At 42.3% G+C, this 15,409-nt stretch overlaps 1 long non-coding RNA gene across 3 annotated transcripts in view; it reads left to right on the top strand.

Annotated features, from left to right (window-relative positions):
• The window catches only part of LOC139355856 (uncharacterized), an 89,317-nt gene extending 74,281 nt beyond the window's left edge, over positions 1–15,036 (top strand). Inside the window, exons 2-6 of one of the 3 annotated variants that reach the window (XR_011607066.1) lie at positions 4,644–4,706; positions 5,336–5,758; positions 6,077–6,171; positions 9,048–9,160; positions 14,609–15,036. This is a non-coding gene — a long non-coding RNA (uncharacterized lncRNA). The remainder of the gene's footprint in view (positions 1–4,643; positions 4,707–5,335; positions 5,759–6,076; positions 6,172–9,047; positions 9,161–14,608) is intronic. The other 2 variants (XR_011607067.1, XR_011607068.1) reach the window with 2 other exon arrangements.
• Positions 15,037–15,409: the final 373 nt, after the last annotated feature.

The following is a 15,409-nucleotide window of genomic DNA, read 5'->3' as shown; positions in this document are numbered from 1 at the left end:
CCCGTCCCAGGGATGAGGCTGACCCAAAGTTGCAACCCTCTATTCACAAGGCAGTTCTTTCTGGTGACCAGCCCCCATCCTGAAGCCATCTAAGGCCTAGAGTCACCTCATTAGCATAACAAGCGCATTCCTGTCGCTGTCACTCAGGAAATTCCAAGAGTTTTTTGAAGCTGTGTGCCAGAGACCCAGAACAAAGATATATTCTTTATTACACCACACTCCTCAACTGCTCCACTTGGAAGCATCTCAAATTTAACCCGTCCCAAGCCAACCTTCTAATATTTCACCTGTCCCTGCTCCTCTGGTCCTCTTCATCTTGGTAGAGAGTAGCAGTCTCATTCTTGCCAGGTGCTGAGGTCAACAGCTTCAAAGTCGTTCTTGGCTCTCCTTTCTCCCATACCTCCCAACCAATGTGTCAGCAAATCCTCTCAGCCCCACCTTTAATTATATAGCGAATCCAACCACTTCTGGGTATTTCACATAAATGCAATCATACGATACGTGGTCTTTGGTACCCGGCTTCTTTCACTTAGCATAATGCTTTCAAGGTGTATCCTGCTGTAGCATGTATCTGAATGCATTCTTTTTTATGCCTGAATTACAGTCCATTGTATGAATACACAACCTTTTTTTCATACATTCATTTGTTAACGGATATTTGATTATTTCTACTTTTTTAGCCATTTTTAATAATGCTGCTATGTACAGGGTTTTGTGTGGACATGTTTTGAATTCTCTTGGGTATACAGCTATGAGTTAAACTGGATCATTTGGTAACTCTTATGTTTAGCATATTGAGGCATGACCAAACCATTTTCCAAAGCGCAGCTGAACCATTTTTCATTTTCACCATGGTATATCAGGAGATAAAGGTTCTTACAGCCACACCCCCACCCCAGGCCCGCCACCAAAAAGAAACAGAGAAGGGTCCAACTGGGAAAAAATATATATATAATGCAAGGAAAAGAGAAAAATGTCTTTGGCTGGGTGCGGTGGCTCAAATCTATAATTTCGGCACTTTGGGAGGCTGAGGCAGGTGGATCACTTGAGGTCAGGAGTTAAAGGGCAGCCTGGACAACATAGTGAAACCCCATCTCTACTGAAAATACAAAAATTAGCTGGGCGCAGTGGCATACACCTGTAATCCCAGCTACTTGGGAGACCGAGGCAGGAGAATCACTTGAGCCCAGGAGGCGGAGGTTGCAGTAAGCCAAGTTCGTGCCTCTGCACTCCAGCCTGGTCAACAGAGTGAGACTCCGTTGCAAAAAAAAAAAAAAGAATATGAACACAATAAAACAAGCTCAAAGATGACACAGAGAGGGGGAATTCAGAACTAGGAAGTAACCAAGGTCCAAGTTAACATATTATAGAATAAATTAATTAGAGGCCTGGCACAGTGACTAATGCCTGTAATCCTAGCACCTTGGGAAGCCGAGGCAGATGGATCGTTTAAGCCCAGGATTTTGAGACCAGCCTGGGCAACATGGCGAAACCCTGTCTCTACAAAAAATACAAAAATTAGCCAGGTGTGGTGGCACACAACTATATTCCCAGCTGCTCAGGGGGCTGAGGTGGGAGGATCACCTGAGCCTGGGAGGTTGAGGCTGCAATGAGCCGTGATTGTGCCACTGCACAATCACGATTGAGATTGACAGATTGAGACCCTGTCTCAGACAAATAAATAAATAAATAAATAAATAAATTTGAAAGAACAACAATCAGAATAAACAGCATTAATAAAGGAATGAATGACAAAGGGGAAAGGCTGAAAATAATCATAGCAAATGTAGATGAATAAGACAAAGACAGTAAAATAACTGGGGAATCTAAAACATATGGAAGACAGATAAAGATAATCTAACATATGTACAAAGAACCCAAGAAGTAGAAAGTAGTTATGTTAAACTATTTCATATAAGAGGACACAACTAAAACTGAAGAAAAAACTAAATCTGCAGAGTATACAAAATACAGCATAATACAACGTACCAGGAGAACTTGATAAACTCCTCTCCAAGATATCTCCTGTGAATTTAAAGGATAAGGAAAGAAGTCTCTAGGGATTTAGACATAAACTGAAATTACCCAAAAGAGGGACACAACAGTGCTTAAAACCCCAGGTCAAAGGAGCTGTAGTTAGAAAATTCTAATCAATGGCTCAAGCCTGTAATCCCAGCACTTTGGGAGGCCGAGACGGGCGGATCACGACGTCAGGAGATCGAGACCATCCTGGCTAACATGGTGAAACCCCGTCTCTACTAAAAAATACAAAAAAACTAGCTGGGCGAGGTGTTGGGCGCCTGTAGTCCCGGCTACTCGGGAGGCTGAGGCAGGAGAATGGCGTAAACCCGGGAGACGGAGCTTGCAGTGAGCTGAGATCCGGCCACTGCACTCCAGCCTGGGCGACAGAGCAAGACTCTGTCTCAAAAAAAAAAAAAAAAAACAAGAAAATTCTAATCAAAAAACAAAACCTATGACCCAAGAATTAATAGCCAGGCAAGATGTTTTCATGAGTAAAGTCAATAGGAAGACATTCATAGGCATGAAAAATCTCAGGAAATACAAAACCATGAGTTCTTCTTAGGAAAAAAACAAACTGCTTAACAATGAAATCCAGATGATTTCAAGATGAATCACCACAAACAATCCAGAAATGCAGAAGCCACCGTTAAAAAACAAACAAACCAAAACTGGCTGTGAGCACAAACTCCATAAAATCCAGCTCAAGAATGACCACCTATTGGATTATTGTTACATCGGAGCATGTGACTGATACAAACCTGGACAGTATGAGAATAGCAATATAACTAATGATACCACAGAGGGCATAAAACATGGGGGCTGGACTTGGCACGGTGGCTCACTCCTGTAATCCCAGGATCAGCTGAGGTTAGGAGTTCGAGACCAGCCTTGCCAACGTGGTGAAACCCCATCTCTACTAAAAATACAAAAATTAGCCAGCCATGGTCTACTCGGGAGGCTGAGGCAGGAGAATCGCTTGAACCTGGGAGGCAGAGGTTGCAGTGAGCCGAGACTGCGCCATTGGACTCCAGTCTGGGAGATAAGAAGGAAACTCCACATCAATAAACAAACAAACAACCCGGGGGGCTGGGAGAGAGTAAGAGCTATGCCTTCATCTTCCAAAGCAGGAGAACACTGGCTGCTACCTGAAATGGAACCATAGAGTTTTTAAAAATAGACACTAGCTTTATTTTTCATAATCTCTAGCGTTTTTTGCCTCTCCTTTCTCTCTCCCTCCTTCTCTGTCTCCAACTCTTTAAACCTAGAAGATTTTTAACAACATATTTTATTGTGCAGAAGCATTTACTTGAAAATTCAACAGTTCCTCTAGATGTATTTCACTTTCTTTTTACTCTATCAAATGCGAATACAATTAAATCGTATACTTTAAAATAACATCTTATACTTAATCCTATTCTAATAAAACCTTTCTCTTCTTTTGGGGGGGGGGGTGTGTGTTTATGTCGGCAGGTGTGTGCTATATCTAGAACTAACATTTCCCTAAAGGTAATAATTGATGGGATTTGGAGTGATTTTTTTCATCTTCAAACTTCTTTATATAAACTACATTATTTAAATTATGAAGACAATGTTTGTACACATATAAATAATTTATAGAAGTAAATATGCTTAACAGGGTTAATACTAGATAATGGTATAATGAATGATTATTTTATTTGGGATTTTTTTTGTAATTTTAAATCCATCCCCATAATATTTTTTTCATTTTAAAAAATCAAACATAAATTATATGACATAAAATTCACCCATTTTGAAGTATACACTTTAGTGGTTTTAGTTATAGTGAATATGTTGTGCAACCATCACCACTATCAACTCTAGAACATTTTCATCACCTGAAAAGAAACCCTGTACCTATAAGTAATTAGTGGCAATTTTCTCCCCTCCCTATCCCCTAGCAACCACAAATCTACTTTCTGTTCAATGGACTTTCCCATTCTGTACATTTCACATAAATAGAATCATATAATACATGGTCTTTGGTGCCTGTCTCCATTCACTTAGCGTAACTTGTTTGTTTGTTTGTCTTTTAAGACAGAGTCTCACTCTGTCACCCAGGCTGGAGTGCAGCGACACAATCTCCACTCACTGCAACCTCTGCCTCCTGGATTCAAGCGATTCTCCTGCCTCAGCCTCCCGAGTAGCTGGGATTATAGGAGCCCACCACCATGCCCGGCTAATTTTTATATTTTTGGTAGAGATGGGGTTTCACCATGTTGGCCAGGCTGGTCTTGAACTCCTGACCTCAGGTGATCTGACCTTCTCCGCATCCCAAAGTGCTGGGATTACAGGTGTGAGCCACCACACCCAGTCAACTTAGCGTCATGTTTTCAAGGTTCGTCCTGATGTAGCCTAGAGCAGCATTTCATTCCTTTTTATGGCTGAATAGTAGCCCACCGCATGAATATATCACATTTTGTGTCTCCATTCATTGGTTGATGGACATTTGGGTTATCTCCAGTTTTGTGCTGTTGCGAATAATGCTGCTGTAAACATTTGTGCACAAGTTTTTGTGTGAACATATGTTTTCAATTCTCTTGGGCCTATACCTAAGAGTGGAATTGCTGGTTTACACAGTAATTCTTTCTTTTTCTTTTCAGTGCTCAGCCCTCTGTTGGAGATTCTGCCTCCCCTGGGTCGGGTGTCCCTCCCTCTGTGTCCTTGTGAGTACACTCCCACTGTGGGTAGTGTGCTGTGTGTGGGTGTGCTCTGGTGCCGGACAGGGTGCAGGGGAGGGGTCTGGCATCCTGTCCTTTGAGAGGGGACCTTGGTGAGCTTGTGTTTATGTGAGAATGCATGTGAAGTCGGTCATATCCCACAACAAAAGGCCCCTTCCTCCTAGAGGGCAGCCCAGGAATGGGCAGGCCTCGGCCAAGGCCTGGGCTCTCTTGAGGAGCCTTCCCTTGGTGCCTTCAGTTCCTGCCCTTGGCCCATCTCCCCAGAAGGTGGTCTTTCCTTGGAGGGGACCGAGACTCCCTCCCCCGGCCCTGGGGTCATGGTAGAAACACCGGCCTCAGCTCCGTAGTATGCTCCTTGCCTGGCATCCACATTTCTTGGCCCATTTCCTCCACTGGGAGCTGGGATCCTAACCTCTCAAAGTGGGGACCCCCAAGAGGGTCTTGCAGGGTCGTGGGCATGGAGCTGGTACAGAGTGTATGTGCGGGGAGGGGTGACTGGGAACAGGGCCTGGGTGTCAGGATAACTGGGATGGCCTAGTGATCTCTGTTCTTTGTGCCGTGATTGAGAATGCAGGTGAACTCCACATAGTTAAAGTTGCCTTTCTTGTCAACAGGCACCTCCGGGTACAACTCACCCCTTTGCTGGTGTGTGAGGTGGTCACAGTGGTGGGCTTCCTGGATAAAACCTGAAGTTGAGGCTTCCTCATTGAAGTGTTGCAGATCACATCCTCAGGGTCCATGCGGTTCAGCTGCTCCCCAAACACAGTGAGCAGCATGGAGAAGTCAATGGGCCCTGGGGCCTGGCTCATCTCACCCTCTAGCTGTTCACCATGTGGTTCTTCCCCAGCGAGGCCGGGCCTTCCTTGTCAATAAGCCATCACAGCTCTGGGCAAACCCATGGAAGACCTCCTTAAACATGAAGCTGGTCAAACTTCATGAAGACATTGGATGTGGCCCACTGTGGCCTCTCGGTGGTCTGGCCGTGGCCTACCTGCTGGACAGTTTGGCTTCCTGGTGCAGAGAAGGCGCTGGGCTGGGTATGTGGGGCGGGGCCAGCCATCAGGTGTGGGCTCTCATATGGCAATTCTATGTTTAACTTATTGAAGACCCACCAAACTGTTTTATACAGCCACTGCACCATTTTACATTCCCAGAAGCAATAGATGAAGGCTCCAATTCTTTATTTTTGTAGAGATGACCTCTTGCTCTGTCATGCAGTGGAGCACGATCACGGCTCATTGCAGCCTCCACTTCCTGGGCTCAGGGGATCCTCCCACCTCTGCCACCTGAGTCACTGGGACTACAGGCATGTGCCACCACACACAGCTAATTTTTAAATTTTTTATTTTTTGTAGAGATGGGGGTCTCACTATGTTGCCCAGACTGGCCTGGAACTCCTGACCTCAAGTGAACCTCCTGCCTTGGGCTCCCTGAAGTGCTGAGACTACAGGTGTGAGCTACGGGGTTACAATTTCTTCACATCCTCACTAACAGTTTCTGCTTTCTTTTTCTCCTTCCTTCTTTTCTCTTCTCTTCTCTTTTGATTATAACCTTCTTAGCAGGTATAAAGTGACATCTCCTTGTGGTTTTCATTGCCATTTCCCTGTTGACTGATGATTTGGGGCATCTTTTCCTCCACCTATTGGCCACTTGAATATTTTCTTCAGAGAAATGTCTATATAAATGCTTTGCACAATTTAAAATTGGTTATTTATCTTTTTCCTGTTGAATTATAAATGTTCTTTAAATATTCTAGATGCTAGTCCCTTACCTGACACATGATTTGCAAATATTATCCGCCATTTTTTGGGTTGTCTCTTTGCCTTCTTGATAGTATCTATTTAACTTGAATAAAGTACAATATTTCTATTTTTCTTTGCTGCCCATTCTTTCGGTGTCATACCTAAGAAACTACTGCCTAATCCAAAGTCACATAGACTTGCACCTATGTTTCCTTCTAAGAGTTTTATAGTTTTAGCTTTTACATTAAGATCTTTAATCCATTTTGAGTTAATTTAAAAACATTTTAGGGCTGGGTGCTGTAGCACATGCCTGTAATTCCAGCACTTTGGAAGGCCAACGTAGAAAGATCACTTGAGCCCAAGAGTTCGAGACCAGCCTGTGCGACATAGTGAGACCCCGTCTTTACAAAAAAATAATTATCCGGGTGTAGTGGCACACACCTGTAATCTCAGCTATGGGGAGGCTGAGGTGGGAGGATCACTTGAGCCCAGGAGGTCAAAGGTGCAGTGAGCCGTGATTGCAGCCTGGGTGACAAAGTGAGACCTTGTCTCAAAAAAAAAAAAAAAAATTAATTGTGGAAAAAATACACGTAGCAAAATTTGCCATCTTAACAATTTTTGAGCGCACAGTTTAGTAGTGTTAAGTGTATTCACATTGTTGTACAATCAATCTCCAGAGCTTTTCCTCTTGCAAAACTGAAATTTTATACCTATCAAGCAACACCCTACTTTCCCCTCCTCCTAGCTCCTGGCAGTTGTCTTTCTCCTCTACTTCTATGAATTTGCCTAATCTAGCCACTTCATATAAACGTAATCATACAGTTTTGCCTTTTTGTGACTGGCTTATTTCACTTAGCATAATGTCCTTAAAGTTCATCCCAATAATAGCATTTGTCAGAATTTCCTTCTTTTTAAAGGCTCTATAATATTTTATTGCACCACATATTACCACAAAATAATACCACATTTTGTTCATCCATTTATCCTCAGTGGACACGTAGGTTGCTTCTACCTTTTGGCAATTGCAAATAATGGAGCTATAGACATAAGTGTACAAATATCTCTTCGAGTTCCTGCTTCCTTTTTTTTATATATATATATTCCAGTGGCTTTAGGGTTACATGTGAGCTTGGTTACATGGATGAATTGCACGGAATGAAGTCTAGGATTTTAGTGCACCCATCACCTGAGTAGTGTGCATTGTACCCAATAGGTAGTTTTACATCCCTCCCCACCTCCCAGCCTCCCCCTTTCTGATTCTCTATTGTCAATTATACCATTCTGTATGCCTTTGCATACCCATAACTTAGCTCCCACTTACCTGCTTTTAATCCCTTGAGGTATGTACCAAGAAGTGGAAGTGCTGAAAAACATAGTAATTCTATTTTTAATTTTTTGAGACACTACCATGCTATTCTCCATAGTGGCTACACCATTTTTTTTTTTTTTTTTTTTTTTTTTTTTGAGACGGAGTCTCGCTGTGTCGCCCAGGCTGGAGTGCGGTGGCGCGATCTCGGCTCACTGCAAGCTCCGCCTTCCGGGTTCACGCCATTCTCCCGCCTCAGCCTCCAAGTAGCTGGGACTACAGGCGCCCACCACCTCGCCCGGCTAGTTTTTTGTATTTTTAGTAGAGACGGGGTTTCACCATATTAGCCAGGATGGTCTCGATCTCCTGACCTCGTGATCCACCCGCCTCGGCCTCCCAAAGTGCTGGGATTACAGGCTTGAGCCACCGCGCCCGGCCGTGGCTACACCATTTTACATTTCCACCAACGTTGTACAAAAGTTCCAATTTCTTCACATCCTCATCAACACTTGTAATTTTCTGTCTGATTTTTTTTTAATAGTAGCCATCCCAATGGCTAGGAGATGACATCTCACTGTGGCTTTGCTTTGCATTTCCCTAATGATTAGTGATGCTGAGCACTTTTTATGTGCTTATTGGCTATTTGTTGTTTTGTTTTGTTTTTATTTTTTCTCTCACCCTGATTGAGACATCATTGGCATTTGTATATCTTCTTTGGAACAATGCCTATTCAGTCCATTGCCCATTCTTATAGTCAGGCTGGGTTTTTTTGTTGTTGAGTTATAGGAGTTCTCTATGTATTCTGGATGTTAACCCCTTATCAGACATATGGCATGTCGATATTTTCTCCTGTTCCATGGGTTGTCTTTTCATTCTGTTGATTGTGTCCTTTCGCGCATGAAAGTTTTAATTTTTTTTTTTTTTTTTTTTTTTTTTTTTTTGAGATGGAGGCGCTCTCTGCTGCCCAGGCTGGATTGCAATAGCGTGATCTCCATTCACTGCAACCTCTGCCTCCCAAGTTCAAATGATTCTCCTGCCTCAGCCTCCCGAGTAGCTGGGATTACAGGCTTGTGTCACCATGCCTGGGGAATTTTTTGTATTTTTAGTAGAGATGGGTTTCATCATGTTGGCCAAGCTGGTCTCAAACTCCTGACTTCAGGTAATCTACCTTGGCCTTCCAAAGTGCTGGGATTATAGGTGTGAGCCACCATACCTGGCTGAAAGTTTTAATTTTGATGTTCAATTTATCTATTCTTTCTTGTGTTGCCTGTGCTCTAGGTATCATATCCAGGAAATCCTTGCTAAATCCAAAGACATGACACTTCTCCTATGTTTTCTTCTATGAGTTTCATAGTTTCTGTCTCTCACTGAGGTTTTTGATCCATTTCAAGGTAATTTTTGTATATTGTATAAGGTAAGGGTCCAACTTCTTTCTTTTACATGTGATATCAAGTTTTTCCAGTAAAAGTTAGTTTTTTATTTTTAACCAAAGCAGTACAACATATTTGGCTTACAAAGTAAAACAGTACAATGGTGTCCTAAAAGGCACAGACTGCATACATATTTAAAACAAGGCTCACTGGGACATTGAATCTTCAGTGCTCACAACTCTAATTTTCTCACCTAGAGATGTGCCTGGGCACAGCCATTCTATAGCAGAAAGAGCTCCAGGAGAAGGATTCCACCCCATGCTGTTTTGCATGTTTATAGGGGAGTTGGAAAGTTGCAGGGAATGTTGAGTCAGTTAGGCAACAGTGGGAACCTCCTTGGGGAGAAGAAGCTGAGCTGAGGAGCCTCCAGAGTTGAGCTCTTTTTTTTTTGGCGTTTTTTTTTTAATTAATTAATTTATTTATTTATTTTTAATTAATTTATTATTATTATACTTTAAGTTGTACGGTACATGTGCATAACGTGCAGGTTTGTTACATATGTATACTTGTGCCATGTTGGTGTGCTGCACCCATCAACTCGTCATTTACATCAGGTATAACTCCCAATGCAATCCCTCCCCCTCCCCCCTCCCCCCTCCCCCCTCTCCATGATAGGCCCCGGTGTGTGATGTTCCCCTTCCTGAGTCCAAGTGAACAGACATTTCTCAAAAGAAGACATTCATACAGCCAACAGACACATGAAAAAATGCTCATCATCACTTGCCATCAGAGAAATGCAAATCAAAACCACAATGAGATACCATCTCACACCAGTTAGAATGGCGATCATTAAAAAGTCAGGAAACAACAGGTGCTGGAGAGGATGTGGAGAAATAAGAACACTTTTACACTGTTGGTGGGATTGTAAACGAGTTGAGCTCTTATTATCAGCCAGAGGCTGCTGGTTCTTCTGTTGAGCTAATTCAGACCTGCTCAGCTAACTTCTCGATAAATTACTGTAGGGGTGCAGAGGTGGAGGAAACGAAGCCCCAGGGCCATTCCAGTTTGTCTCTCTTTATATTACAAAGATGATAATTAAGAAAATAAGATTCTCTGCCCACCCACATCCACTAAATCCCACGCCCCAAGGCCAGACACTTGCAACTCTTTTAGCTATTTATTTCAGGATTATACTTCCATATTCTTTTACAATTATTTCTTGACTCACCCCATCCCTACCTTTTTGTTGTTGTTGTTACTTTACTTGCGGATTTTCTATTATACAGGAGAAAGCGTCAGCCTTTCTAAACCTTCTCCTCCCACATTCTTCTAGTCATTATATCGCCATTAATGTTATTATTCAGTACTCATTCATTAATTCATCAATTTTTTTTGAGAGCATACTATGTGTCAGGCACTACTGCAGGTGCTAGAGATTCATTAGTAATCCAAATAAAGTCCCAGTGTTGATGGAGTTTGTAACGATTAGTTAAATTATGTTCACTGATGAGCCAATTAATATGCTATGACGACATTTTTTTTCTTGTGTTACTTTCTGTTTTTCCTGAAGTTAATGATTACTTTTTGTTCGTTCACTTGCTCAGGTTTCTATGTACCCAAATCATTCTTCCTTCATTCTTCAATAGAACTACGTTATATAACTTCTCTTTCTTTTTCCCCACCTGGTCAAAGGCACCAGGCAACCTATCAATTCCTCCCCACCTCCTCCTTTTCATTTTTCTCCACTTTAAAAAATTTGCATCCATGTAGGTTTTAGTTGTTTCTTTGTTTTACTGTGATTGATTTTCATTCTTTGACCTAGGCACTCATTGATTTATTTCAATTTAGATACTCAGTGATTTACTTCCCTTCAGTACTAGGAAACTTACCAGTTAAAAAAAAAAAAAACCCAAAACAACTTCCTTTTCTCTACTTACAATAACATTCCTATTGATAAGGGCCAGGTGCGGTAGCTTGGGCTTATAATCCCAGCACTTTGGGAAGCTGAAGCAGGCAGATCACTTGAGGGCCAGGAGTTCGCGACCAGCCTGGCCAACATGGCAAAATTCCGTCTCTACCAAAAAATACAAAAAATTAGTAAGGCATGGTGGTGTGCATCTGTAGTCCCAGCTACTCGGGAGGTTGAGGTAGGAGAATGTCTTGAACCCAGGAGGCAGAGGTTGCAGTGAGCGGAGATCGCTCCACTGCACTCTAGCCTGGATGACAGAGTGAGACTCTCTCTCATAAAATAAAATAAAATAAAAATTAGACTTCCTGAAATGGTCTTCTATTTCTCTTATATGTTATCTTCTGTTTTCTATACTTTTGTCTTTGTTTCTATACTTTCTGGGAGATTTCCTAGACTTACTCTCCCAAATGTGTTATTGAGTTTTTTATGTAGATAGTCATATTTTAAATTTCTGAAAGTTATTTTCTATCCTCTGCTCTCTGTTGCTCCTTGTTTTGTATTATTCTGCTCTCATTCCATGGAGATCACTTTGATAACAGTTTTTATACTATCTCTTTTTTTTTTTTGAGACAGAGTCTCACTCTCTCGCCCAGGTTGGAGTGCAGTGGTGTGATCTCAGCTCACTGCAGCCTCCACCTCACAGGTTCAAACAATTTTCTTGCCTCAGCCTCCCGAGTAGCTGGGATTACAGGCATGCGCCACCATGCCTGGCTAATTTTTGTATTTTTAGTAGAGACAGGGTTTCACCATGTTGGCCAGGCTGGTCTCGAACTCCTGACCTCAAGTGATCTGCTCACCTCTGCTCACCTCAGCATCCCAAAGTGCTGGGATTACAGGTCTGAGTCACCATGCCGGACTTGTTTCCTCTTCTTCTAATGAAAGATGTCTAATAACCTTTCCGATTTCTTCTATGATAATGGACCATTCAGATTTTCCATTTTCTTTTGGGTCATTTCTGGTAATTCATATGCTACCTGGAAGTTACCCATTTCCTCTAGATTATCATATTTGCTGCCACATAATTTTGTGAAGTAAATATTTATATCTTTAATCTGTCCCGTATTCATGGTTGTATCTTTCTTATTCTTTTTATTTTTACTTTACTTTCCCCCTTTTTAATTTTTTATTTTAATTTTTGTGGGTACATAGCAAGTGTATATATTTATGGAGGACATGAGATGTTTTGATGCAGGCATGCAGTGCATAATAATCAGATCATGTAAAATCTGGTATCTGGCCAGGTCTGGTGGCTCACGGCTGTAATCCCAGCACTTTGGGAGGCCGAGGTGGGCTGATCACGAGGTCAAGAGATTGAGACCATCCCGGCCAACATGGTGAAACCACATCTCTACTAAAACTAGAAAAATTAGCTGGGCCTGGTGGTGCACGCCTATAGTCCCAGCTACTCGGGAGGCTGAGGCAGGAGAATCGCTTGAACCTGGGAGGTGGAGGTTGCAGTAAGCCGAGATCGTGGCATTGTACTCCAGCCTGGGTAACAGAGCGAGACTGTCTCAAAAAAACACATAAATAAATAAATAAATAAATAAATAAATAAATAAATAAATGGGGTATCCATCCCCTGAAGCATTTATCCTCTGTGTTACAAGCAACCTGATTATACTCTTTTAGTAATTTTTATTTTATTTATTTATTTTTCAGATGGAGTCTTGCTCTGTCACTCAGGCTGGAGTATGGTGGCATGATCTCAGCTCACTGCAACCTCTGCCTCCTGGGTTCTAGCAATTCTCCTGCCTCAGCTTCCCACGTAGCTCAGATTTCAGGCACCAGCCAACACGACCAGCTAATTTTTGTTTTTTAGTAGAGATGGGGTTTCACCATGTTGGTCAGGCTGGTCTCGAACTCCTGCCCTCAAATAAATGATCTTTCCACCTTGGCCTCTCAAGTGCTGGGATTAGAGGCGTAAGCCACTGTGCCCTGCCCCTCTTTCAGTATTTTTTAAAATGTATAATTAAATTATTATTGACCATAGTCACCCTGTTGTGCTACCAAATACTAGGTCTTATTCATTCTTTCTATTTTTTTGTATGTATTAACTCTCCCCATCTCCCTTACTTTCTCTCTTTTTTGCTTGATCAGTTTTCAATGTCACTTTTTATTGTTATTTTCATTTTCTTTTTTTTTTTTTTTTTTTTGAGACGGAGTCTCACGCTGTTGCCCAGGCTGGAGTGCAGTGGCGCGATCTCGGCTCACTGCAAGCTCCGCCTCCCGGGTTCCCGCCATTCTCCTGCCTCAGCCTCCCGAGTAGCTGGGACTACAGGCGCCCGCCACCGCGCCCGGCTAATTTTTTGTATTTTTAGTAGAGACGGGGTTTCACTGTGGTCTCGATCTCCTGACCTTGTGATCCGCCCGCCTCGGCCTCCCAAAGTGCTGGGATTACAGGCTTGAGCCACCGCGCCCGGCCCTGTTATTTTCATTTTCTCTTCTTCAATTTCTTTCTTTTTGCTTATTAAGCTAAATACGTAGCTCCTTATGTACTTAAGAGACTTTTTTGTGGAGCGGGGGATTAGGTTTAGGGTGTAATAGTATATGAATATGAAATATCAGTATATTAATATAAAAATACCAGTAAGCTAAGAAAATTCATTAGGTCTAATTAGCCAAACGTACAATGTTCAGTAGTCACTTCATATTCTTCTCTGCTTGTTTATATGTGTGCAGAAAATGCTGAGAGGTGGACTGAGTAGAAGCTCGGGGGTAGTTTGGGAGCTGTAGCAAGAGATGGCAATGGATGCTTATTAGGGAGCTGAGAGAAAATGAAAGAGGGAACTTCAACATCCTCATGGGTTGAGGCTTTTTGGTAACTTCCGGGAGATGAAAGTGTTCAAAGAGGGCTACTTGGGAGTTAGAAACAATTAAGTAATGGCAATTTAAGTCTGAATGGGAGGAGAACATTCCGCTTACACACACAATTAGTCTTACTATTATTCATTGATAATTTAAGAATAATCCTGGGGGCCGGGCGCGGTGGCTCAAGCCTGTAATCCCAGCACTTTGGGAGGCCGAGACGGGCGGATCACAAGGTCAGGAGATCGAGACCATCCTGGGTAACATGGTGAAACCCCGTCTCTACCAAAAAAAGTACAAAAAACTAGCCGGGCGAGGTGGTGGGCGCCTGTAGTCCCAGCTACTCCGGAGGCTGAGGCAGGAGAATGGCGTAAACCCGGGAGGCGGAGCTCGCAGTGAGCTGAGATCCGGCCACTGCACTCCAGCCTGGGCGACAGAGCGAGACTCCGTCTCAAAAAAAAAAAAAAAAGAATAATCCTGGGAATTATTTTATTAGGAAATGTCCAAATGTTTTTCCCAAAGTGTTTTCAAGGCTTAGGAAAAGATCATTAACATTATCATAGCTTATGAATCTTATCTTGTATTTTTATTATTCATAGAATCCTTATGATCTTAATTGAGGTATTTTTGGGGGAGAGGATATATATGTTTTTACCTAAGTTCTAATATTTTCTCAATCTTGTTTTGTCTTCCAGAAAACTGGAGAAAAGACAGCTTTCAGACCGGAATCTAATTTTTTCCCAGCATTTGGTTAGAAAAAACTTCAAACATACAGGAAATTTGTAAGACATCACAGTAAATGACTGGGTGCGGTGGCTCATACCTGCAATCCCAGCACTCTGGGAGGCTGAGGTGGGAGGATCACTTGAGCCCAAGTGTTACAAACTAGCCTGGACAACATGGTAAAACCCTGTCTCTACTAAAAATATAAAAATTAGCCAGGTGTGGTGGTACGTGCCTGTAGTCCCAGCTACTTGGGAGGCTGAGATACAAGAATCGCTTGAACCCAGGAGGTAGAGGCTGCAGTGAGTGTCACTGCACCCCAGCCTGGGTGACAGAGCGAGACTTCATCTCAAAATAAATAAATAAATAAATAAATAAATAAATAAATAAATAAATAAAAATTAGCCGGGTGTGGTGGTGCACACCTGTAGTCCACCTACTCAGGAGGCTGAGGTGGGAGGATGGCTTGCACAGCACAGCAGGTGGAGCCTGCAGTGAGCCACTGAACTCCAGCCTGGCCAACAGAGAGAGACCCTGTCTCCAAAAAATATAAAAAATTATAAAAAATAGAATAAGAAAGAGAGAAAAGAAAAAATAAATGTACAGTAAACACCCATATACCCACCACCCAGATTCTATAATCAGAACCTAATTTTTATTAGCTAGAATTAGTATTTGCCTAGACCTACAAGTGATATTGAGTAGTGATAGCTCTACCATAATAACATAGACGTACTCTGTTTCTACTGGTAAGCCCAGTGCTTCATAAGAGT

The sequence above is a fragment of the Macaca nemestrina genome, chromosome 8 (assembly GCF_043159975.1).
Source record: "Macaca nemestrina isolate mMacNem1 chromosome 8, mMacNem.hap1, whole genome shotgun sequence".
Classification (NCBI taxonomy): Eukaryota; Metazoa; Chordata; class Mammalia; order Primates; family Cercopithecidae; genus Macaca; species Macaca nemestrina.
The sequence above is the reverse complement of the archived record's forward strand: the minus strand, read 5'-3'. Positions and strand labels throughout refer to the sequence as shown.